The 23,628-nt window shown below is 46.3% G+C and overlaps 1 protein-coding gene and 1 long non-coding RNA gene across 5 annotated transcripts in view; both read right to left on the reverse strand.

Moving 5' to 3' along the window:
* Positions 1 to 23,628, reverse strand: part of LOC308184716 (zinc finger SWIM domain-containing protein 6) — a 228,049-nt gene that overhangs the window by 173,211 nt on the left and 31,210 nt on the right. The window lies entirely within an intron of this gene.
* On the reverse strand, positions 1,804 to 17,251 carry LOC308184907. The gene is made up of 3 exons (XR_013943026.1): positions 5,803 to 17,251; positions 5,039 to 5,154; positions 1,804 to 1,934 (listed from the first exon to the last, which is right to left on the reverse strand). It is a non-coding gene; the product is annotated as an uncharacterized lncRNA (long non-coding RNA).

Consider the following 23,628-nt stretch of genomic DNA (forward strand, 5'->3'; position numbering starts at 1 on the left):
CCTCAAACCCACAACGGCAAGCGCCACGTACTTACAATGGTGGAAGCAACCACCGGATGGCTGGAAACATATCCTGTGCCCCATGCCACCGCCCGGAACACTATCCTGGGCCTTGAAAAGCAAGTCCTATGGCGACATGGCACCCCAGAGAGAATTGAGTCAGACAATGGGACTCATTTCCGAAACAACCTTATAGACACTTGGGCCAAAGAACATGGTATTGAGTGGGTGTATCACATCCCCTATCGTGCACCAGCCTCTGGAAAAGTTGAACGATACAATGGACTGTTGAAGACTACACTGAAAGCAATGGGTGCTGGGACATTCAAAAATTGGGATACACATTTGGCAAAGGCCACCTGGTTAGTCAATACCAGGGGATCTGCCAACCGAGCTGGACCTGCCCAATCAAACCTGTTACGCACTGTAGAAGGGGATAAAGTTCCTGTAGTGCACGTAAGAAACATGCTGGGTAAAACAGTCTGGGCTACTCCTGCCTCAGGAAAAGGCAAACCCATTCGTGGAATTGCTTTTGCTCAGGGACCTGGATGCACTTGGTGGGTAATGCAAAAGAATGGGGAGGTCCGGTGTGTACCTCAAGGGGATTTGATACTGGGTGAGAATAGCCCATGAGTTGAATTGTAGTATGTTAATTATTATATAATACTGTATGTCATCACTACCATGATTGCTATATATCATAGATGAAAATGGTGATTAATTAGAATGTATTGGAAAGAGTGTAACCTGAGCATGACATAAATGGTATGGAATAAGGGGTGGATATCTGTCCTGGTTCCAGTTAGGACAGAGTTAATTTTCCCTCCTAGTAGCTGGTAGGGTGCTATGTTTTGGATTAGGATGAGAAGAGCGCTGATAACATGCTGATGTTTTAATTGTTGCAGAGCAGTGCTTACACCAGGCCAAGGACTTTTCGGCTTCTCGCTCTGTCCTGCCAGCGAGCAGGCTGGGGGTGCAGCAGGAGCTGGGAGGGGACAGACCCAGGACAGCTGACCCAAACTGGCCAAAGGGGTATTCCATACCATCTGAGGTCATGCTAAACAATATATAGGGGTGGCTGGCCGGGGTGGGGGGCCGGCTGCTCGGGGATAGGCTGGGCATCGGTCAGCGGGTGGTGAGCAATTGCATTGTGCATCACTTGTTTTCTTACACATTATTATTATTAATACTATTATCATTATCACTATTATTATTATTATTGTTATTGTTATATTCCTTATATTCCTTATATTATTATATTCCTGTCTTAATAAACTGTCTTTATCTCAACTCACCGGCTTCACTTTCCCGTTTCTCTCCCCCATCCCAGAGAGGGAGGGGGGAGGGTGAGCGAACGGCTGTGTGGTGTTTAGCTGCCAGCCGGGTTAAACCACAACACCCCACTAACAGCAACAACTTCCAGGCATGCTTTGCAGTGAGTTGCAATCTTTAACACAGTAGTGCTCTTCTTGCTAGTCCTGCTTTTAATAAACCAAGTCTCTATTCATAACACAAATACAATAATTTAAGTGTTTTTTTTTAAAGAAAAAAAAAACTATGTGCTTTTAAACTAGATAACCAAAAGAATTTGGGAACCATTAGGCCTTCCACTCCCCCTCTCTAAAAGCCCTTGTGGTTTTTAATCAACCCTTCTTAACTAGCAACATCTAAACTAAAAATTGAATTTCAATTAAAATCATACAAGCCTACAAAAACATTCACGAACTTGCAAGTATCTCTTCAAAACCAAATGAAGCCAAATTCAAATTATTACAAGCAGGTACACTTTCAACAAAAGCTCATACCTGGTCATTTGTTTTCTTGAGCTCCCTGAAATCTCTTTGGCTGCATTGCATTCATTTTCTTCTCCCAGCAGATGGATACAGGAATACAAACTGCAGATAAAGTTCCCAGCCATATACAGGTCTTGCTGGCTAAAGGGATTGTAATTTTAGGCAATAAGTCCCAAACAGTAGCAGCACCAGCTCAATTCCAGCAGCCTGTACAACAGCAGTTGGCAAAACTAATGCCAACTAAGTTGTTTCAAAGAGGTGGGGTGGTGGGACGAGCCCAAGGTAGCGCTTGCACAACGTGTTTGTATTGGCAACCTCCCTGGGAAACGTCCTCGCTTGCCAAAAAGAAATTACTCAGAAGTCACTGGGGATTGCTTTTTAATATTCCAGTCAAATGGGATTTTTTTGTTTATGGAGAACAAGATACATTCATGGTAAAAAACTTACAAGAATTATCCAAATCTTTCAGCCAAAAAGAACGTCTATGCTCTTTCACTGTCTGAAATGTATTAGACTCAACTTACAGAAGAGCTCAGATATCTCCTACCAAATCTAATGATTCAGTTCCAGCCAGGGCAAGACTTGCAGAAATTCAATCATTCAACAGTATCCAAAACAGATGCCACTAACCTAAAAATAAAAACTCAATTGCATAAGCTCTGTGATAGAGTAATATGTAGCAGCAAAAATACTGCCTTCATATTGCTAGGCACTAGTTCATAGTAAATACAATTGTAAATTACTACTACAAAAGCAGCTGCTATTTTTGAAGACAGAAAAAAAAGTAGACTCTTACGCAGGCAAGGGAAGTTAAAATTTTCATGTTTCCATTTGTAAAAAGTATCGTATTGTTTTATGCCAAAACAGGGAAAAGCGCAGTAAGCGGGGGGGGGGGGGGGGGGGGGGGGGGAGAAGCAACCTGCATAAATTTGCTTATAAAAATAAATTTAAAGGAATTGTTCTTTTAGTGTGTGCAGCTATCAGCATGAAAACCAGATACTGTACTTTTACGTTATCAATTTTGCAACTAATAGATTTGTAATAAACTTGTTAAAACAACCAAGCAGGAACAACTATGTGAATCTAAACTTGAGAATCCTTTTCCTTATTATTTTTAATTTCAGATAGCACTACAATAACATATTGATTATACAGATCTGTGCAGCAACCATCAGTTAAAAGAGCATACTTGGAAATAGCCTCTCAGAAAAAAAATGAAAAAATCCCAAAACTTCATGAAGTCGGCTAAAAAAAAGCCTGTACTCTTCCAGGCCACTCCTACAGATATTACAAACCTCAAAGCACTGGACAAATGTAGATGATACTGTATCTCCATGTACTATTACAATAATTTTGTGACATAATTACCATAGTGTGATACGAGGATATTGTCAGCACAAAAGAGCTCTGTAATATATTTCAGTAATAGAACTACAGTATACCAGGTTTCACAGAAAATAATCACACATACTTGAGCCATCAGCAGTTAACAACAAAGACAATGCAAAACTTCTTTAACCAAATTCTAACTGAGCATGATCCATTTTTTTTTCTAACTCTGGCCCGCCTAATAGCACCGGCAGACAAATTCAAACCATGCAAACTGGTGTCTTGCTTTTGGGATGCGGACAGACGATCTCTCAGTGCAATGAACTATGCCATTTACACCCTCAAGTTAGTAAATTGCAGTTTATATTTTGAAGAATAAATTCAGTTTGTATTTTGAGAATTGCTGCTCTGAGAAGAGTCCAGAAGTGGCCCCATGTTAGATAAGGGCCAGTTTCAGCTGGCTCCAAAAGGGAGCCGTCGCTGGCCAGAGCTGAGCCAATAAGCAAAGTTATTTGCACCTCTGTGAGAACATATTTAAGAAAGGGAAAAAAAAAACAACTGCTACACAACAGCAGCTGGGAGAGAGGAGTGAGAAACAACCCTGCAGACACCAAGGTCAGTGAAGAAGAAGGGGGAGGAAGAGCTCCAGGCACCCGAACCGAAGTTCCCCTGCAGCCTGCGGAGAGGACCATAGTGGAGTAGTCTGTCCCCCTGCAGCCCATGGTGTACCACAGAGGAGCAGATTTCCATGGTGCAACACATAGAGGAGCCCATGGTGAAGCAGGTGGATCTGACCTGAAGGAGGCTGCAGCCTATGGAGAGCCCCCACTGGAGCAGACTCTGGGCCAGACCTCTAGCCTATGGAGAGGAGCCCATGGTGGAGCAGGTGATCTGGTGGGAGCTGCTGCCTGTGGGGGACCCATGTTGGAGCAGTTTGCTCCTGACAGATGGGTCCCATGGTAAGGACCCATAACTGGAGCAATTCTTGAAGAACTGATGCCTGTGGGAAGCCCACACAGGATCAGTTTGGGAAAGACTGCATCCCGTGGGAGGGTCCCCATGCTGGAGCAGGGGAAGAGAGTGACCATGAAGGAACCGCAAAGACAAAGCATTATGGACTGACTGCAACCCACAGCCTCCATTCCCCCGCGCTGCTCAGCAGGAGGATGTAGAAGAGATGGGGGGGGGGGGGGGCGTGGTTTTTTTAAGTTTGCTTTTAGTTTCTCACTGTTCTAGTCTGCTAGCGATACGCAAAAAAATATATTAATCTCTCTCTGCTGAGTCTGTTTTGGCCATGATGGTAATTGGTGAGTGATCTCCCTGTCCTTATCTCAACCCTTGAGCCCTTTCCATCGTATTTTCTCCCCCTTTTCATTTGAGGAGGGGGAGTGAGAGAGCGGCTATGGTGCCCAGCAGGTGCCCAGCAGGGTAAAACCGCCACAAAAGGAAAGATGGAAGAAGTAGTGATATGCAGCAAATGGGATAGGACAGAAAGGGAACGGCTGTTTGTCACCCTCCCTGTGTCCAAAACCCATGAAAGCAAGCAACAAATAAGAGATTTTGGTTCTCCTGATTCAGTAAACCATAGGAGAGAGACACGAAAAAACAACAGCACAACAAAAAAAAATGGTGGTGGGTTTTTTTTTGGTTGTTTTTCTTGGGGAGGGGGAATCTCCATTTCCCACTCCACAAAAATTAAGAAACAGGAGCAAAACAAAGCCATTTATTTGCCATAGCACTTTTTTTTTTTAATGGGGGAAGACACTTGGTAAACTTTCACATTCTCCTTCTGCAAAAACTTTTACTCAGAAAGCTATTTCTATTTCAATAGAAATGTTTTTTGTCACTTAAAAACAAATGATTTTATCTATTCATAATATTCAGGAAAACAGTTCTGTTGAGTGTTATTTTCTTACCTAATGAAATAGCTGCCTAATTTATATTCCTAATTTATCCACCAGCTGTGAGAGAGCTCTGCTCTCAGTTCTCTGGCTGTAGGAGTTCACCAGATGGGCAATCCCCAAAGATAGACCTAGTGGGGAAAAGGAGGGAAAGAAAAAGTGGTGTATTAATCGGAGCCCTTGCTAAAGCAATCTTTGTTCAAGCTGCATGTTAAGTTGCCTTTGGTTAATGCATCTAGAAAAGAAGCGAGACAAGGACATGTTGTGTTTCAAACTTCTTTAGCTATTAAAACTCAAAACAAGGATGCAACTTTAGTACCAGTACCCCTTAAGGGGGGCGGGGGGGGGGCAATTAAGGGAAAAAAAAACACAACATGGTACTTAATACCCTGTCAGGAAAGGAGAATCACACACAGGAAGTAGATAGTACACACATGGCATTCATTAGAAGTTTGATCTGTTTGCCTACTACCCTCTGCCTGTTAACAGAGGGAAACAACACCTCTATTTTGCAAAAAGGTTGCTACTATATTGCTTTAGTGTTTTAGAAGGTTTTTTGGTGTTTTCTTCATGCATACTTACATTGACATCCTACTGAATTGCTAATGCTGCATCAGTGCAAACAGAACAGACCTCTACAAGACAGGACCATCAGCTGGTAGGGCACAAAGGGAAAACAATGTGCCATTTGGGTACTGGCACTGCAGCACTGTTCCATGCGTCTATTCTTCTAAATATTAAATTCTATGCTGCACAGGATTTCTTAGTGAGTATGTTACCGGGTACATTTTCCTTTGGTTTACGAGGGAAGAGCCTCTCTCAGAACTGCTTCCAGGTTTGTTTCACTATGAGTCACCATGATGAGGGACTTCTAGGTAACAAGAGCAAGGGGCATTGCACATTGAAAAACCAGGCTCTAAAAAAAGAAGTGAAACACAGCAAATACGAGGAACACTATCTACTATAACAATGAAAAACAACTACACAATCAAGCTTAAAACTGAATTAAGGCAGAAGCAATCAAAAAAAAAAACAAAACCAAACCAACCAAACAAAAAGAAATGTATGCTTATGTAGACATTTTAGTAAAATCCACAACCTTCAAATGTAATCCATCTCCACACATCAAATTAAACCCCTGACAGTGAATTTCAGAAGCAGGCAATATGTTAAGATTTATGTAGTGCCTATTCTTCATGAAAATGCAAAACTTCAATGAACCTCTTATGGCTCAAACTCAACATACCAAATTTCTCTTCAATACACAGCAATATTTAGGTCGCTTGAAAGCTCTAAAGTCCTGTTTTATGTGGTCTGTGCCGCATTTAGCCTGACTTAGGCATTTTATAGTTCAGGAGGAAATCTCAGATTGTGCTTACTGGAACAAGGTGTAAAACTAGTCTGATTCATAAAGGCAACCCAGAGGCTTCATCGTAGTCATGCTATTGTATTACTGCTACCCAAACACCCCAGACAGAAGTTGAGGCATCGCTGTGATATGCTCTGTCCAGTAGCAGTCATGAGATTTAATAATAATCTGCAACAGACAAGACAGGAAAAGGACAGTGGAAAAAGAAACGCACAAGCAGAGTGACTCATGCAGAGAGGCGCACAGCTCCTCAGAGGTACAGAAGAAATTCACCTCTTCTGACTCATAAAGCTCTTACCACTGACTAGGTTATATCTCAAACACAAATTTTAAAAGTCTGTTTTCATACTAGTGCATCTGGTCTTTTTTGGCTCTGTGTAAGACTTGGCCCCAATACTATATGACAATGAATTTCATGAACTAGTCTTTCCTTGCACAAACAAGTTTTCCTTTTTAACAGTTTCAAAATGTATCTCCCTTCTGATGGCTGTTCTCTCATTTGTCTTCTTTATTATTATGAACGAGCAACTATACTGATACCACCTACATGTGCAATATCATTCACAGGAGAGGAAATAGGAGAACAAAGAGAAGAGCATAGCTTTTAAAGCAATTGCTAGAGGAAATCCCATGGGACAGGGTACCAAACTTACAGATGTTATAGCTATTTAGCTGCTAATTGGCAGACTCCTGTGCTTGTCACACGGCTTGCTTGCCTTACTGTATATTACAGTCCAGTGCTTGTTAGTGGATACTTTTGCTTCTGGCATTTTCTCTATTCCTTATCGTCTTGCTTTGCTGTGCCTGGGACATTTTGATAACAGCTATGGCCATCCGTTTGGGCTGGCAGACTGCCATGGCATCGCTGCCGTACTGGACAGGCTGGAACTCCAGAGTGAACTTAAGTCAGAGGGACTGCAACCTGTGGATAAGTCCATGTGGGAGCATGTACACCCTGAAGCATCTGTGGCCAGAGACGTCCACTCTGGAGCACCTCAAAGCCACAGAAGTCCATGCCACAGCAAGTACACCTTGCAGTGTTCATGTCTGTGGATAAGGCCATGCCAGAATACCTCTCAAAGCATCTGTGGCCATGGATAAGACTACAACACAGTAAGTGTCTGAAGGGACCTCTGAAGGGACCATGGCCAAAGGAAAAGACTGCGCCAGAGCAGGTACACCTCAAAGTGACTGTGGCTGTGGACAAGTCCATGCCACAGCAGGCATACCTCTGAAGAGGCTGTGGCCCAATAATGACACACCAGAACAGATAGACCTCGAAGCATCTGTGGCCATAAGTCCATCACACAGTAGGTAGACCTCAGAAGGGACTGTGGCTCATGGATGAGGCCATGCCGGAGCAGGTACACCTCTAAGGGACTGTGGCCAATGGACAAGCCTAGGCTGGAGCAGAGGGAAGGGGAGGAGTTCATTGCAGTGTTAAACACTGTGGCCTGGCTCAAAAGGACAAGGCGTGGAGACTGTAATAGATATGCCTTTAAACTGTTCTAACCCATGATTTGAGTTGCATGTTATAGGAAGTCCTTTAGTAGGACCCACTTGAACAAATAGAGGATGTACCTTACAAGACAGTGCAAGTGCAGCAGTGACCCAACCGGAGCTGGCTTTGGCATCCAGTAATAGCATAATACACTACCTTCTGTCCTGAGCAACCATTGTAACATTTAGAAGCTAAGTTATGGAGTAAAAGAACACAGTGGACGTTTTATGGACATATCCACCTAAGGGGTGGTCCTTAGACTAAGGGAACGATACCTGTGTATTAATTGATGGGTGGAAAGCTTTAAACTAGATCTGAAGGGGGAGGGGGGTGTAGCTGGGCTTGCATCAGTGGGGCAATGCCCTAGCAGTGATGAAAACCGGGAGACCTCCCACCCCCTTAGGGTGAAATCGGCGTGCTCAGCTTGCTCCCTGAAATGCCTGTACACCAATGCATGTAGCATGGGGAATAAGCAGGAAGAGTTAGAAATCTGTATGTCCTGCTCAGGAAAGACAGGCCAGCAAGGCAAGGTGGCGGAGTTGCTCTTTACGTGAAAGAGCAACTACATTGTATTGAGTACTGTCCAGGGGTGGATGAGGAGCGAGTTAAGAGTCTGTGGGTGAGAATTAAGGGGCAGGCTGGCATGGGGGATGCTGTTGTGGGTGTTTATTACAGGCCACCAGATCAGGATGATGAAGTTTATGAGGCTTTCTACAGGCAGCTGATAGCAGCCTCGCGAACACAGGCCCTGGTTATTGTGGAGGATTTTAACTACCCTGACGTTTGCTGGAAGGCCTACTCAGCCAGCCATCTGCAGTCCAGGAGGTTCCTTCAGTGTATTGATGATAACTTCCTGATGCAAATGGTGGACGTGCCAACTAGGAGAGGAGCGCTGCTGGATCTTCTTAGTGATATGGTTTAGTCTTAGTGATATGGTTTAATGGAGGACTTGTTAGTGTTAGGTCAGAGGTTGGACTAGGTGATCTTGGAGGTCTCTTCCAACCTAGACGATTCTGTGATTCTGTGATCTTGTCCTCACTAACAAGGAGGGGCTGGTTGAAGCGGTGAAGGTTGAGGGCAGCCTTGGTTGCAGCAACCATGAGAGTTGACTCATGAGGCAAACTCAAGTGGAAGAGGAGAGTCTACAGATCATGGAAGGAGGGGCTGGCCACTTGGGAGGAATATAAGGCTGTTGTCAGAGGATGTAGGGAGGCAACTAGGAAAGCTAAGGCCTCCCTAGAATTAAACCTTGCAAGAGGGGTCAGGGACAACAGAAAGGGCTTCTTCAAATACACTGCAGATAAAGCTAACACTAGAGGCAATGTAGGCCCGCTAATGAATGAGGTGGGTGCCCTGGTGTCAGAAGATGAAGAGGAGGCAGAGTTACTGAATGCCGCCTTTGTCTCTGTCTGTAATGCCAGAGGCTCTCCTGAAGAGCCCCGTACCCCTGAGGCCCCAGAGGAAGTCGGGATAAAGGAGGAGTTTGCCTCGGTTGATGAGGACTGGGTTAAGGACCAATTAAGCAAGTTGGACATCCACAAGTCCATGGGTCCTGATGGGATGCATCCACGGGTGCTGAGGGAGCTGGCGGAAGTCATTGCTAGACCACTCTCCATTATCTTCATAATCTTTGGTAAGTCATGGGCATCGGGAGAGGTGCCTGAGGACTGGAGGAAAGCAAATGTCACTCCAGTCTTCAAAAAGGGCAAGAAGGAGGACCCGGGTAACTATAGACCGGTCAGCCTCACCTCCATCCCTCGTAAGGTGATGGAACAACTTATCCTTGACATTGTCTCTAGGCATATCAAGGATAAAAGGGTCATTAGGGGCAGTCAACATGGCTTCACCAAGGGGAAGTTGTGCTTGACCAGCCTTTTATGAGGATATAACCGGGTGGATTGATGATGGAAAGGCAGTGGACATGGTGTATCTTGATTTCAGTAAAGCCTTTGACACTGTCTCCCACAGCATCCTCACAGCTAAACTGAGGAAGTGTGGTCTGGACGATCGGGTAGTGAGGTGGACTGTGAACTGGCTGAAGGGAAGAAGCCAGAGGGTTGTGGTTAATGGGATGGAGTCAAGTTGGAGGCCTGTATCCAGTGGAGCCCCTCAAGGGTTGGTACTGGGATCAGTGTTGTTTAATATATTCATCGATGACTTGGATGAGGAAATAGAGTGCACTGTCAGCAAGTTTGCTGATGATACTAAACTGGGAGGAGTGGCTGACACGCCAGAAGGCTGTGTTGCCATCCAATGAGACCTAGACAGGCTGGAGAATTGGGCGGGGAGAAATTTAATGAAATATAACAAGGGCAAAAGTAGAGTCCTGCATCTGGGCAAGAACAACCCCAGACACCAGTATAAGTTGGGGACTGCCCTGCTGGAGAGCAGTGAAGAGGAGAGGGACCTGGGCGTCCTGGTGGACAGCCGGATGACCATGAGCCAGCACTGTGCCCTTGTGGTCAAGAAGGCCAATGGCATCCTGGGCTGTGGGTGTGGTTAGTAGGTTGAGAGAGGTTCTCCTCCCCCTCTACTCTGCCCTGGTGAGACCACATCTAGAATATTGCATCCAGTTCTGGGCCCCTCAGTTCAAGAAGGACAGGGAACTGCTTGAGAGAATCCAGTGCAGAGCCACAAGGATGATTAAAGGAGTGGAGCATCTCCCTTACTAGGAAAGGCTGAGGGAGCTGGGTCTTTTTAGCTTGGAGAAGAGGAGTCTGAGGGGTGACCTTATTAATGTTTATAAATATGTAAAGGGTGAGTGTCAGGAGGACGGAGCCAGGCTCTTCTCGGTGACATCCAATGGTAGGACAAGAGGCAATGGGTTTAAGCTGGAACATAGGAGGTTCCGCTTAAATATGAGAAGAAACTTTTTCACGGTGAGACTGACAGAACACTGGAACAAGCTGCCCAGGGGGGTTGTGGAGTCTCCTTCTCTGGAGACTGTCAAAACCCACCTGGACACGTTCCTGTGTGACATGATTTAGGTGTTCCTGCTCTGGCAGGAGGATTGGACTAGATGATCTTTCAAGGTCCCTTCCAATCCCTAACATTCTGTGATTAATGAGGGACCTGAGCATGATGCAAATGGTATGGAATAAGAGGTAGATATTGTCATAGTTTTGGCTAGGACAGATTTTTTTTCATAGAGGCTCACACAATACTGTTTGGAATTTTTGATGAAAGAAATGGTGATAACTGAGAAAAACCTGAAATAATTTTCTTCAGACAGGATCTTCTGTGAAGCTATTTTATTTGGGATTGCAATGGTGGGCGTCCTGTCAATCAGGAGTGCATTTTAGTAAACAAATCATAACCTTTTATTCCCTATTACCCGACGCCTGATCACCTCCCGTTTCCTCATTGACTGAGTACTACAGGTTCACAAGCTACTCGACGCTCCTCTATACCATATAGGTACAATTTTTCTTTTTTTCAACCCTTTAATTTCTCCTTTCTTATGTTTTGAGAACTTGTGATCTTTGTTTTACTGTTCTCACACTGCTCATCCTGTTTTTCTCAAGCTTCTACCTTATTTTGGAACAGTGAGGCCTTCTACTGTCCGCTTATCTACTTAGCATTTCTCCTTATTATGATTACACAACTACCTTGGAATACAGAAAAGTAATTCTCTACTGCAAAAACACAACTTTGTTTCTCACAATAACACACTGATATTTTTAGTTGTTAGAGCAGTGTTCACATAGAGCCAAGGACTTTTTCTGCTTCTTATGGTGCCATGCCAGGAAGGAGGCTGGGGATGCACCAGAAGCTGTGAGGGGACACAGCCAGGATAGGTGACCCAGGCTGATCAAAGGTATATTCCATACCATATGATGTCATGCTGAGCAATAAAAGCTGGGGTAAAAAGCAGGGGGGGGGAAATGTTCAGAGTGATGGTGGTTGTCTTCCCAAGAAACCATTATGCATGATGAGCCCTGCTTTCCTAGAAGTGACTGAACATTTGCCTGCCACTGGGAAGTAGCAAAGCAAAACAAGCAGTTCATTTGCTTGTGCACATGGCTTTTGCTTTATATAGTAAACTGCCTTTATCTCAACCCATGAGTTCTCACACTTTTACCTCTGGTTCTCTTCCCCATTCCACCTGGGGAGAGCAAGTAAGCAGCTGTGTGGCACTTATCTACCTGTTGAAGCTAAACCACAAGACAGATCCTTGAAGAGGCTAAAGTCCGCTCTCCCAAAATCCAGGGTTGGAAGCTTGCTTTTCACCCTCCTTTTTGACCCAAGAATCTTGAATTCCACCATCTCATGGTCACTGCAGCCAAGGCTGCCTTTGAGAGCTTCACATTCCCCACCTTTTTGCTATATATGATGTCCAGCAGAGGACTTATCAGTTGGAGAAGGATATCATCATCAACACTCCAGGAACCTCCTGGATTGTTTATGCTCTGCTCTGTTGTCCTTCCAACAGATATCGGGGTGGCTCAAGTCCCCCACGAGGGGCAGGGCCTCTGAACATAAGGCTGTTCCTATTTATCTGTATAGGATCTCATCTGCTTATTCTTCCTGGTCAGGTGGTCTGTAGCAGACCCCCACTATAATGTCACCCATCCCTGCCCTCCCTTTAATCCTGACCCATAAGTTCTCAGTCAGCTCCTCATCCATCCCCAGGCAGAGCTCCATGCACTCAAGCATGCCTTCACTAATCAGGGGGCAGCTACAAAGGCCCCAGACACCCTAAGTCAAGGGCAGCTAATTACACTCTTGAGAAGCTGCTAGAGCTTCCTCAGGCCCGCACCATTGTGTCTCCACTTACTTTATCCTTGCCTAAAAGCAGCAGTCACCCTCAAGTTTCTCTGAGGATTGCCAGGCATCCCCCCCAATGCTCCTGGACCTTGACCCAGAAGCTCCTGAAGTTTCCAAAGCAAAACCAGAGACTGCTGTGCCAACAGATGCATCTCTTGGCTGCACTCTGAAGATGAGAAGAGATTAGAAAAAGAGGTCAGAAGAAAAAGAAGAGAAGGTCAGAGAGTAGAAGAAAAGACCAGAGAAGATAAGAAAATACCAGACAACACGGGAGAAAAAGAAAGCCAGAAAAGAGCAGAAAGGAGAAAAACCAGTGAAGGACAGAGATGAGGTCAGGCAGGAGAAGAGACCAAAGTCCAAGAAGATAATAGATGAGAAGGTCAAAGAAGGTCCAAGAAAAAGGTCCAAAAGGGTCTGAGAGAGGCAATACAAGCTCAAAGAGTAGGTAGGAAAAGAGAAGCTTACAGAAGAGATGAAGAGATTTAAAAAACAAGAGGGAAGGGAAGAGGGGACAAGGAGTAGGTCAGAGAGGAAGAAAGAGAGGTCAGAAAAGAATGTCAGACAATATTGGTGGAAAAAGGTCAGAAGATAAAAGAAGGCCTGTGAAAGACAGAGGAGAAAAGGATAGAAAGATATCAGAGAAAGCAAAAGAAAAGGTCAGAAAATCCAAGTAAATCAGAGAAGGTCAGAAAGAATAAAGACAGGTAAGAAAAGATCAGAAAAATTGGAAAAGGACGAAGAAGCCCATGCAGGCTCAGAGCACACTACAGCACTGAATAAAGCATGTAGAAGTTCTGAAGATCCCAAACACACCAATATCCTCTCAAGTCACTGCTCTCCAGTGACCATAATAATGAACTGTAGAGACAGAGGATATGAACAGGAGCCAAGATGAATTTTATTACCTGCTGATTTCTCTGTCAAGGAAAAAAAGCCCCCAACAAAAAAACTACCCACATATTTGTACTACCAGCCCTGTCAAATCAAGTTGCTTAGACCCAAATAACTTTGCCTTGTGGAATGAAACAATCTATTTGCCTCCTTTGGTTAGGTATTTAAATTCAAACCCATTAATACGCTCTTAAGTCCCTAAATTTCCATTAATATGTGACTTCACTATGGACTTTAAGACTTAATTAGAATTTTGAAAAACCTAACTTAAACTAGCTCCCTCAGGCTCAAGCAAGCATTTTCTTACTGCTTTTGGTGATTGGATTTAACTAGTTTTAAGCAAGATGCAAGAAAAAATTTTAATGGGAATGGGTTTGGTGAAACAAATACTTTAAGTATCTTCATGGCATGAAAGGAACATGAATGAATGAGTATCTAGTTGCTAATTTGTCACTAACATAATGATGAGTCTTCTGGCTTTATTTCAGATACTTTCCTGTGTCTGGCACAATCCTAAACGTTTTAAATTTTTACCCAGTCATTGTCCTGGTTTCACCTAGGATAGAGTTAATTTTCCTCCTAGTAGCTGGTAGGGTGCTGTGTTTTGGATTTAGGATGAGAATAATGTTGATGTCACACTCATGTTTCAATTGTTGCAGAGCAGTGCTTACACTAAGCCAAGGATTTTTCAGCTTCTTGCTCTGTCCTGCCAGCGGGCAGGCTGGGGGTGCAGCAGGAGCTGGGAGGGGACAGACCCAGGACAGCTGACCCAAACTGGCCAAAGGGGTATTCCATACCATCTGACGTCATGCTAAACAATATATAGGGGTGACTAGCCGGGGTGGGGGGCCGGCTGCTCGGGGATAGGCTGGGCATCGGTCAGCGGGTGGTGAGCAATTGCATTGTGCATCACTTGTTTTGTACACATTAGTAGTAGTAGTACTATTATCATTATTATTTTCCTTTCTTTTCTGTCCTAATAAACTGTCTTTATCTCAGCACACAGGCTTCATTTCCCTGATTCTCTCCCCCATCCCAGAGAGGGAGGGGGGAGGGGGAGCGAACTGTTGTGTGGTGCTTGGCTACCAGTCGGATTAAACCACAACAGTCCTTTTGCCACCCAACATGGGGCATGAAGTGTTGAGATAATGACAGATCTGACCAGAGCATGCTAAAACAAAATTGTTATAAGCATTACATCAGTTTAAGAGTTGCTAACCACAATGCCGATTTTTATGATCTCAAGTCTGCTTAATAGTTTCTTGTAACAATGTTGACTGCATTGATCTCAGGTCTGCTGTGCCTGTTTTCCAAACTGAATTATAGAGCACATTACTTACTGTATGTGCTCCCTGTCACGCTGTTTATCCTTTCCAGGGGCTGGTTTAAGGTTATTATTTTACTGTACAGTGTAACACTGGCTTATGATATGATAAAATTGCTGGTCATGAGACTAACCTGGTATTTGTACTCAGCACTGCCATCAACTCCATACTTTGGAAACCATATCTCAGAAACTATTAACAATTACACATTTTACATTTTTTCTTCAGGAAGCCAATCTATGGAGGGGAGGACAGGGGAAAATATTTTTTCCTGCATGTTCACTCTCCCTTTCTCCTTCACCCCCCTCTTATCCTCCGGGCTAGTTATGATAGTTCTTCAAGATTTTGAATATCCTTGGGATGTTCAGACCAGCATGTTGTTATTGTTATGTCTCCTGAATGCGCTTCAGGCTTTGTTTAAGGTTAAACAACTACTTAGGAAAGCCATCCAGAGATCTGTCCTGAGGCGGGATGGTTGTGAGTGGCAGGGAGTGTGGGAGGATATGGGCAGGTTTCTAGAGCAGTGGGCACCTCCAGTGCTTTGGAAATTCACCCCTGAACAACTGCAAAATCCTAAAAAAATGGTAGAATGCTTGAAAAAAGGGTGTCATCACTGGCAATTGCAGAATGACACAAATCACTGCAACATGCTGGGGTCTGGCCTATGCCTATGGAGCTGCAATCGATGCCACTATAAACCTAGTGACAGACCCTCCAGCCACTGAAGCCCCTGCAGCCACTCCAGCTCCTGCGGCCACTCCAACCCCTGTGATGCTCCCAGCGGTCGTCCCAGCTCCTGTGACGGGCCCAGCGGTTGTCCCAGCTCCTGTGACGGGCCCAGCGGTCGTCCCAGCTCCTGTGACGGGCCCCACATTCATTTCGACCCCTGTGGATGGACCAGCGTTTATTCCAACCCCTGTGGCAGGCCCTGTGGCTGGGTCAGAGAAACAAACTGTAGCAGTGCAAGTTGCCCCTGTAAGCAAGGTGAAAAAATGGTATAGAGTGTCAGATCATTTAGAACGCAGAGAAACTCCTGTTAAGACTAAGCATGGAGAAGATGAGGCCGGGCCATCAGAGGAACAGGAGGATGAAGATGTGAAAAAAAACAAAAGTAACTACCCAAACCCTATACCCACGTGAGTTACAAGATTTTGCGAAAAGATTTTGGTAGCTGCATAGGTGAGCAGCTTGTCACCTGGCTGCTGCGGTGCTGGGACACCAGAGCCAATAGTCTGGAATTGCTAGAGATGCAGGCATTGGCAAAGCAATTGGAAAAGGAGCACTACCTTACAGCCCCTGGAGGCATCTCCTATCAGCTGTGAAGGAAAGGTATCCCTTCAAGGAAGAACTTGTATGTCTACCAGGCAAGTGGACTACTATGGAAAAGGGAATCCAGTACACGAGGGAATTAGCTGTACATGAGGTGATTTATAGGGACCTAGACAACAAACAGCTATCCACAGATCCAGATGAAGTCAAAAGTACATGACCCATGTGGCGGAAGTTTGTACGGAGCGCACCATCATCATATGCCAGCTCATTGGCAGTAATGGCCTGAAAAGACCATGAGGAACCCACAGTGGATGAATAGGCTAAACAACTCCGGCAGTACGAAGAAAGTCTCTCCTCTTCCCTACAGGCCTCCGTCTCAGCTGTGGAGAAACTTTCTGAAAGTGTCCATCAACTAAAAGAGGATACTTTGGAGAAACTTTCTGAAGAGGTCCACCAACTTGAGGAGAGATTATTTTCCTCCCCACCTGTACAAACTAGTGTCTCAGCTATCAGGGGCAAGCGTCCATCCGAGCAAGTAAGACGACATAGTGGGTACACACCCCATGCCACCCTGTGGTTTCACCTACGTGACCATGGAGAGGACATGAGAAAATGGGATGGAAAAACCTACCTCAAAAGAAGAGGCATGGGTACGTTACTTGTAAGGAAAAACAATCAGTAAAAAGGGGGTTCTCTGAGAAGCTTGCTGCTCCATCTTCCAGCACGCAGTCCTTCAGACACAGAAACAAAGATTCTGACCAGGATTAGAGGGGCCCTGCCTCCAGCCAGGGGAGGAAAGGGACAATTGGGTTTATTGGACTGTGTGGATTCAGTGGCCTGGCACGTCAGAACCACAGAACTATAAGGCTTTAGTAGACACCGGTGCACAGTGTACTGTAATGCCATCAAGCTATAAAGGGCCAGAACCCATCTGTGTTCATGGCGTGACGGGGGGATCCCAGCAGTTAACTGCATTGGAGGCTGAAGTGAGTCTAACTGGGAAGGAGTGGCAAAAGCACCTTATTGTGACTGGCCCGGACGCTCCATGCATCCTTGGCATAGACTATCTTAGAAGAGGATATTTCAAGAACCCAAAAGGGCTCCGGTGGGCTTTTGGCATAGCTGCCTTGCCCGGTCTCTCGGAGGACCCTTCTGTTGTGGGGTTGCTGAGGGTCGAAGAACAGCAGGTGGCAATTGCTACCCCAACTGTGCACCGGCGGCAATATCGCACCAACCGAGACTCCCTGAGTCCCATCCATAAGCTAATTCGTCAACTGGAGAGCCAAGGAGTGATCAGCAAGACTCATTCACCTTTTAATAGTCCCATATGGCCAGTGCAAAAGTCTAATGGTGAGTGGAGAGTAACAGTGGACTATCATGGCCTGAACGAAGTCACGCCACCACTGAGTGCTACAGTGCCGGACATGCTAGAACTCCAGTACGAACTGGAATCAAAGGCAGCCAAGTGGTACGCCATAAATGATATTGCTAATGCATTTTTCTCCATCCCTCTAGCAGCAGAGTGCAGGCCACAGTTTGCTTTCACTTGGAGGGGAGTCCAATACACCTGGAATCGGCTGCCCCAGGGGTGGAAACACAGCCCTACCATTTGCCATGGACTGATCCAGTCTGCGCTGGAGCAGGGGAAAGCTCCTGAACACCTGCAGTACATTGATGACATCATTGTGTGGGGTGACACAGCAGAGGAAGTTTTCGAGAAAGGGAAGAAAATAGTCCAAATCCTTCTGAAGGCTGGATTTGTGATAAAACAAAAAAAAAAGTCAAAGGACCTGCACGAGAGATCCAGTTTTTAGGAATAAAATGGCAAGATGGACGTCGACAAATCCCAATGGATGTGATCAACAAAATAACAGCTATGTCTCCACCAACTAGCAAAAAAGAAACACAAACTTTCCTAGGTGTCGTGGGGTTTTGGAGAATGCACATTCCAAATTACACTCTCACTGTAAACCTGCTCTACCAAATAACCCGTAAGAAGAATAATTTCATATGGGGCCCTGAGCAACGACAAGCCTTTTGAACAAATTAAGCAGGAAATAGTTCATGCAGTAGCCCTTGGGCCAGTCCGAACAGGACCAGATGTAAAGAATGTGCTCTACACCACAGCCGGGGAGAATGGTCCCACCTGGAGCCTCTGGCAGAAAGAACCTGGGGAAACTCGAGGTCGACCGCTAGGGTTCTGGAGTCGGGGATACAGAGGATCTGAGGCCCGCTACACTCCAACTGAAAAGGAGATATTGGCAGCATATGAAGGAGTTCGATCTGCTTCGGAAGTGGTCGGTACTGAAGCGCAGCTCCTCCTGGCACCCCGACTGCCGGTACTGGGCTGGATGTTCAAAGGAAGGGTCCCCTCTACACATCATGCAACTGATGCTACATGGAGCAAGTGGGTTGCACTGATTACTCAGCGGGCTCGAATAGGAAACCCCAGTTGCCCAGGAATCTCGGAAGTTATTATGGACTCGCCAGAAGGAAAATATTTTTTTTTAATAGTCCCATATGGCCAGTGCGAAAGTCTAATGGTGAGTGGAAACTAACAGTGGACTATCGGGGCCTGAACGAAGTCACACCACCACTGAGTGCTACAGTGCCGGACATGCTAGAACTTCAGTATGAACTGGAATCAAAGGCAGCCAAGTGGTATGCCACAACTGATATCGCTAAGATACATGTATCGCAGAACCAGATGTAAACAATGTGCTCTACACCTCAGCCAGGGAGAATGGACCCACCTGGAGCCTCTGGCAGAAAGAGACTGGGAAAACTCGAGGTCAAACCCTAGGGTTTTGACACACAAATGCCTGTGGGGGTGGTTACAGCAACGGAAGCAGAGCAACTGGCAGCCAAGAGGCAAACCCATCTGGGCTGCTGCATTGTGGCAAGATGTTGCCACCCAAGTAGAGAACCTGGTTGTTAGAAGTACGCCATGTGGATGCTCACGTGCCCAAGAATGGGGCCACTGAAGAACACTGAAACAATGAGCAGGTAGATCAGGATGCTAAGACTGAAGTGGCTCAGGCGGACCTGGACTGGCAACATAAGGATGAATTATTTATAGCTAGATGGGCTGGTGGTTGAGGGGTGGACCTGACATTTTGCACAGGTTATTCATGATCGTGAAACATGCGCTGCAATCAAGCAAGCCAAGCAGTTAAAGCCTGTCTGGTATGGAGGATGATGACTGAAATACAAATATGGAGAGGCCAGGCAGATTGATTACATCACACTCCCTCAAACCCACAACGGCAAGCGCCACGTTCTTACAATGGTGGAAGCAACCACCAGATGGCTGGAAACATATCCTGTGCCCCATGCCACCGCCCGGAACACTATCCTGGGCCTTGAAAAGCAAGTCCTATGGCGACATGGCACCCCAGAGAGAATTGAGTCAGACAACGGGACTCATTTCCGAAACAACCTTATAGACACTTGGGCCAAAGAACGTGGTATTGAGTGGGTGTATCACATCCCCTATCATGCACCAGCCTCTGGGAAAGTTGAGCGATACAATGGACTGTTAAAGACTACGCTGAAAGCAATGAGTGTTGGGACATTCAAACACTGGGAAACACATTTGGCAAAGGCCACCTGGTTAGTCAACTCTAGGGGATCTGCCAACCGAGCTGGACCTGCCCAATCAAACCTGTTACGCACTGTAGAAGGGGATAAAGCCTCTGTAGTACACATAAGAAACGTGCTGGGTAAGACAGTCTGGGCTACTCCTGCCTCAGGAAAAGGCAAACCCATTCGTGGGATTGCTTTTGCTCAGGGACCTGGATGCACTTGGTGGGTAATGCAAAAGAATGGGGAGGTCCGGTGTGTACCTCAAGGGGATTTAATACTGGGTGAGAATAGCCCATGAGTTGAATTGTAGTATGTTAATTATTATATAATACTGTATGTCATCACTACCATTATTGCTATGCCCATGTCCTACTAATGGTATCACAGTAACAGCCACGCAGATAATAATGAATTTTGATAGAACTGGACAAGCACAGCAGTGCAATGGAATGAGAACGGGCTTCAATGTGTGACGATCCAACATCGCACACCATCTCTTCTGCCCTGAGAAACTGCTGTGACAGATGGAACGCAAAGTCAGCCATGGACTACACAAACTCAGCGGACGTTTTATACATACATAAATGAAAAGTGGTGCTTAATTGCAATGTATTGAAAAGGGTGTAACCTGCGTATGACATAAATGGTATGGAATAAGGAGTGGATACTGCCCTGGTTTCACCTGGAATAGACTTAATTTTTTTTCCTAGTAGCTCGTAGGGTGCTGCGCTTGGGATTTAGAATGAGAATAAGGTTGATGTTACACTCCTCTTCTAATTATTGCAGAGTAGAGCTTACGCTAAGCCAAGGACTTTTCGGCTTCTCGCTGTGCCCTGCCAGCACGCGCACTGGCTGTACAGCAGGAGCTGGGAGGGGGACAGAACCAGGACAACTGACCCAAACTGGCGGAAGGGGTATTCCATACCACAGAATCATAGAATATCCTGCGTTGGAAGGGACCCATAAGGATCATCAACTCCAAATCCTGGTACCGCCCAGGTCTGCCCAAAAGTTTAGACCATGTGACTAAGTGCACAGTCCAATCGCTTCTTAAATTCAGACAGGCTTGGTGCAGTGACTACTTCCCTGGGGAGCCTGTTCCAGTGTGCAACAACCCTCTCGGTGAAGAACCTCTTCCTGATGTCCAGCCTAAACTTCCCCCGCCTCAGCTTAACACTGTTCCCATGGGTCCTATCACTGGTGATAACGGAGAATAGGTCAGCGCCTACCTCTCCACTCCCCCTCACGAGGAAGTTGTAGACTGCGATGAGGTCCCCCCTCAGCCTCCTCTTCTCCTGGCTGAACAGGCCAAGTGACCTCAGCCGCTCCTCATATGTCTTCCCCTCTAGGCCCTTCACCATCTTCATCGCCCTCCTCTGGACACTCTCCAACAGTTTCACACCCTTTTTGTACTGTGGTGCCCAGAACTGCACACAGTGCTCGAGGTGAGGCCGCACCAGCCCAGAGTAGAGCGGGACAATCACTTCCCTCCACCGACTAGCAATGCCGTGCTTGATGCATCCCAGGATACGGTTGGCCCTCCTGGCTGCCAGGGCACACTGCTAGCTCATATTCAACTTGCTGTCAACCACAACCCCCAGATCCCTCTCTGCAGGGCTGCTCTCCCAGCATCTCGTCGCCCAGTCTGTATGTATAGCCAGGTGCAGGACCCGGCACTTGCTTGTGTTAAACTTCATGTGGTTGGTGATCGCCCAGCTCTCCAATCTGTCCAGATCTCTCTGCAAGGCCTTTCTACCCTCATCCGAGTCCACAACTCCTCCAAGTTTGGTGTCGTTGACAAATTTGCTCAAAACACCTTCAAGTCCTACATCCAAATCATTTATAAAAACATCGAAGAGGACTGGCCCTAAAATGGAGCCTTGAGGGACCCCACTAGTGACCATCCGCCAGCCTGATGTGGCCCCATTTACCACAACCCTTTGAGCCCTGCCCGTCAGCCAATTGCTCACCCATCGTATGATGTTTTTGTTTAGCTGTATGCTGGACATTTTGTCCAGTAGGACCCTATGGGAAACTGTGTCAAAAGCCTTGCTGAAGTCCAAAAAGATCACATCAGCTGGTTTCCCTTGATCGACTAGATGGGTGATCTTATCATAAAAGGAAATCAAATCTGTTAGGCAGGACCTACCCCTCGTGAACCCATGTTGGCTGGGAGCAATGGCTGCATTGTCCCCCAGGTGCGCTTCAGTAACTTCAAGGATCATCCTCTCCATAATTTTACCAGGCACTGACGTGAGACTGACAGGCCTGTAATTGCTAGGGTCTTCTTTCTTGCCCTTCTTGAAAACTGGCACAACATTTGCCAGCTTCCAATCTACTGGGACCTCTCCAGATTCCCAAGACCGTTGAAAAATAATTGAGAGAGGTCCCGCGATGACATCAGCCAGCTCTCTAAGCACCCTGGGATGAATCCCATCCGGACCCATGGACTTGTATGGATCCAGGTGGAGCAGCAAATCCCGCACACGTTCAGGGTCGGTTGGGAGTTTGTCATCTCCACCGTCATGGTCCTCCAGCTCAGGGTACCTGGGGTCCCAAAGCCCATCATCAGTGTTGAAGACACATGCAAAGATGGCGTTAAACGTCTCTGCTTTGCCTATGTCCTTGTCTGTGAGGAGACCTTCCCCACCTAGTAGCAGACCTATGTTTTCTTTGGTTCTCCTTTTTCTGTTCACACATCTAAAAAAACAAACCTTTTTTATTGTCTCACACAGACATGGCCAGCCTGAACTCTAGTTGGGCTTTGGCCACACCAATTTTCTCCCTACAAACACGAACAGCATCCCTGTATTCCTTCCTCGTCACCTGACCCTCCTTCCAGCAGCTGTACACTTTCTTTTTTCGCCTAAGCTCCAGTAGAAGATTCCTTGTCAGCCAGGCCATCCTTCTGCCCCGCCTGCCTGACTTCCAATATTTGGAATTGCCTGATCTTGTGCTTTTAGGAGACAGTGCTTGAAGACTGACCAGCACTGATGGACGCCAATGCCTTCAAAAGCAGTTTCCCTGGGGGCCTTGCTGACTAGTTCCCTGAGCAGCCTGAAGTCTGCTTTCCCCATATCCAGGGCTGAAGTTTTGGTGGCAGTTTTCCTTCTGTCGCCAGAAATTCTAAACTCAACCACTTCATGGTCACTATGACCGAGACAGCCGCCAATTGCCACGTCCCCCACAAGACCCTCTCTGTTCTCCAGCAACAGATCTAGGAGTGCACCTTTCCTAATTGGCTCCCTTAGCACCTGCACCAAGAAGTTATCATCTAGGTGCTTTATGAACCTCCTGGACTTGCTTGTGTCAGCCATGTGGTGATCCCAGTTGACATCTGGCAAGTTGAAGCCCCCCAGGCTTTCGTCTACATTGTTGTTTTGACTGTCGTGTTCTAGAGCCTCATACCTGTTACATAAGGGTAGATGGGAAGGTGAGGTGGGCGGGGACAGGGCTCACCTACCACCCCAAACAGGAACCTGCCTCCATTCCCCCCCTTGGCCTAGGTCTCCTCCTACTGCCTGGCGGGATGAGGGAACTTTTGTCTTCTGCGTAGCAGGAGACACTTGTGCTGTGGCAGGCTCGTGAGTCTGTCTCAGAGAGGGTAGAGTATACCTCCACCAATTTCCCTCTCTGACTCCCTGATGCTCCTGAGCCTGCTCACCTCCTCCCGAAGCTCCGCTACCTGGCTGAGGAGCTCTTCAACCTGGGCACACCTCCCACAGGCATACCCCTCGCTGCTGCTGTCCGATACCGACAGAAGACTCGGGCACACCCTGCAGCCCAAGATCTGGATGGCTGCATATTTCCCCAAGCCCTCCGTCTGAGTAGCCACATCGGTGACTCTGGCTGGAGAGGCCGCAAGAGATGCGGAGGCCATAGTTTTCTGCCTGGT

This window comes from Anser brachyrhynchus, assembly GCF_964034855.1.
Source record: "Anser brachyrhynchus genome assembly, chromosome: W".
Taxonomy (NCBI): Eukaryota; Metazoa; Chordata; class Aves; order Anseriformes; family Anatidae; genus Anser; species Anser brachyrhynchus.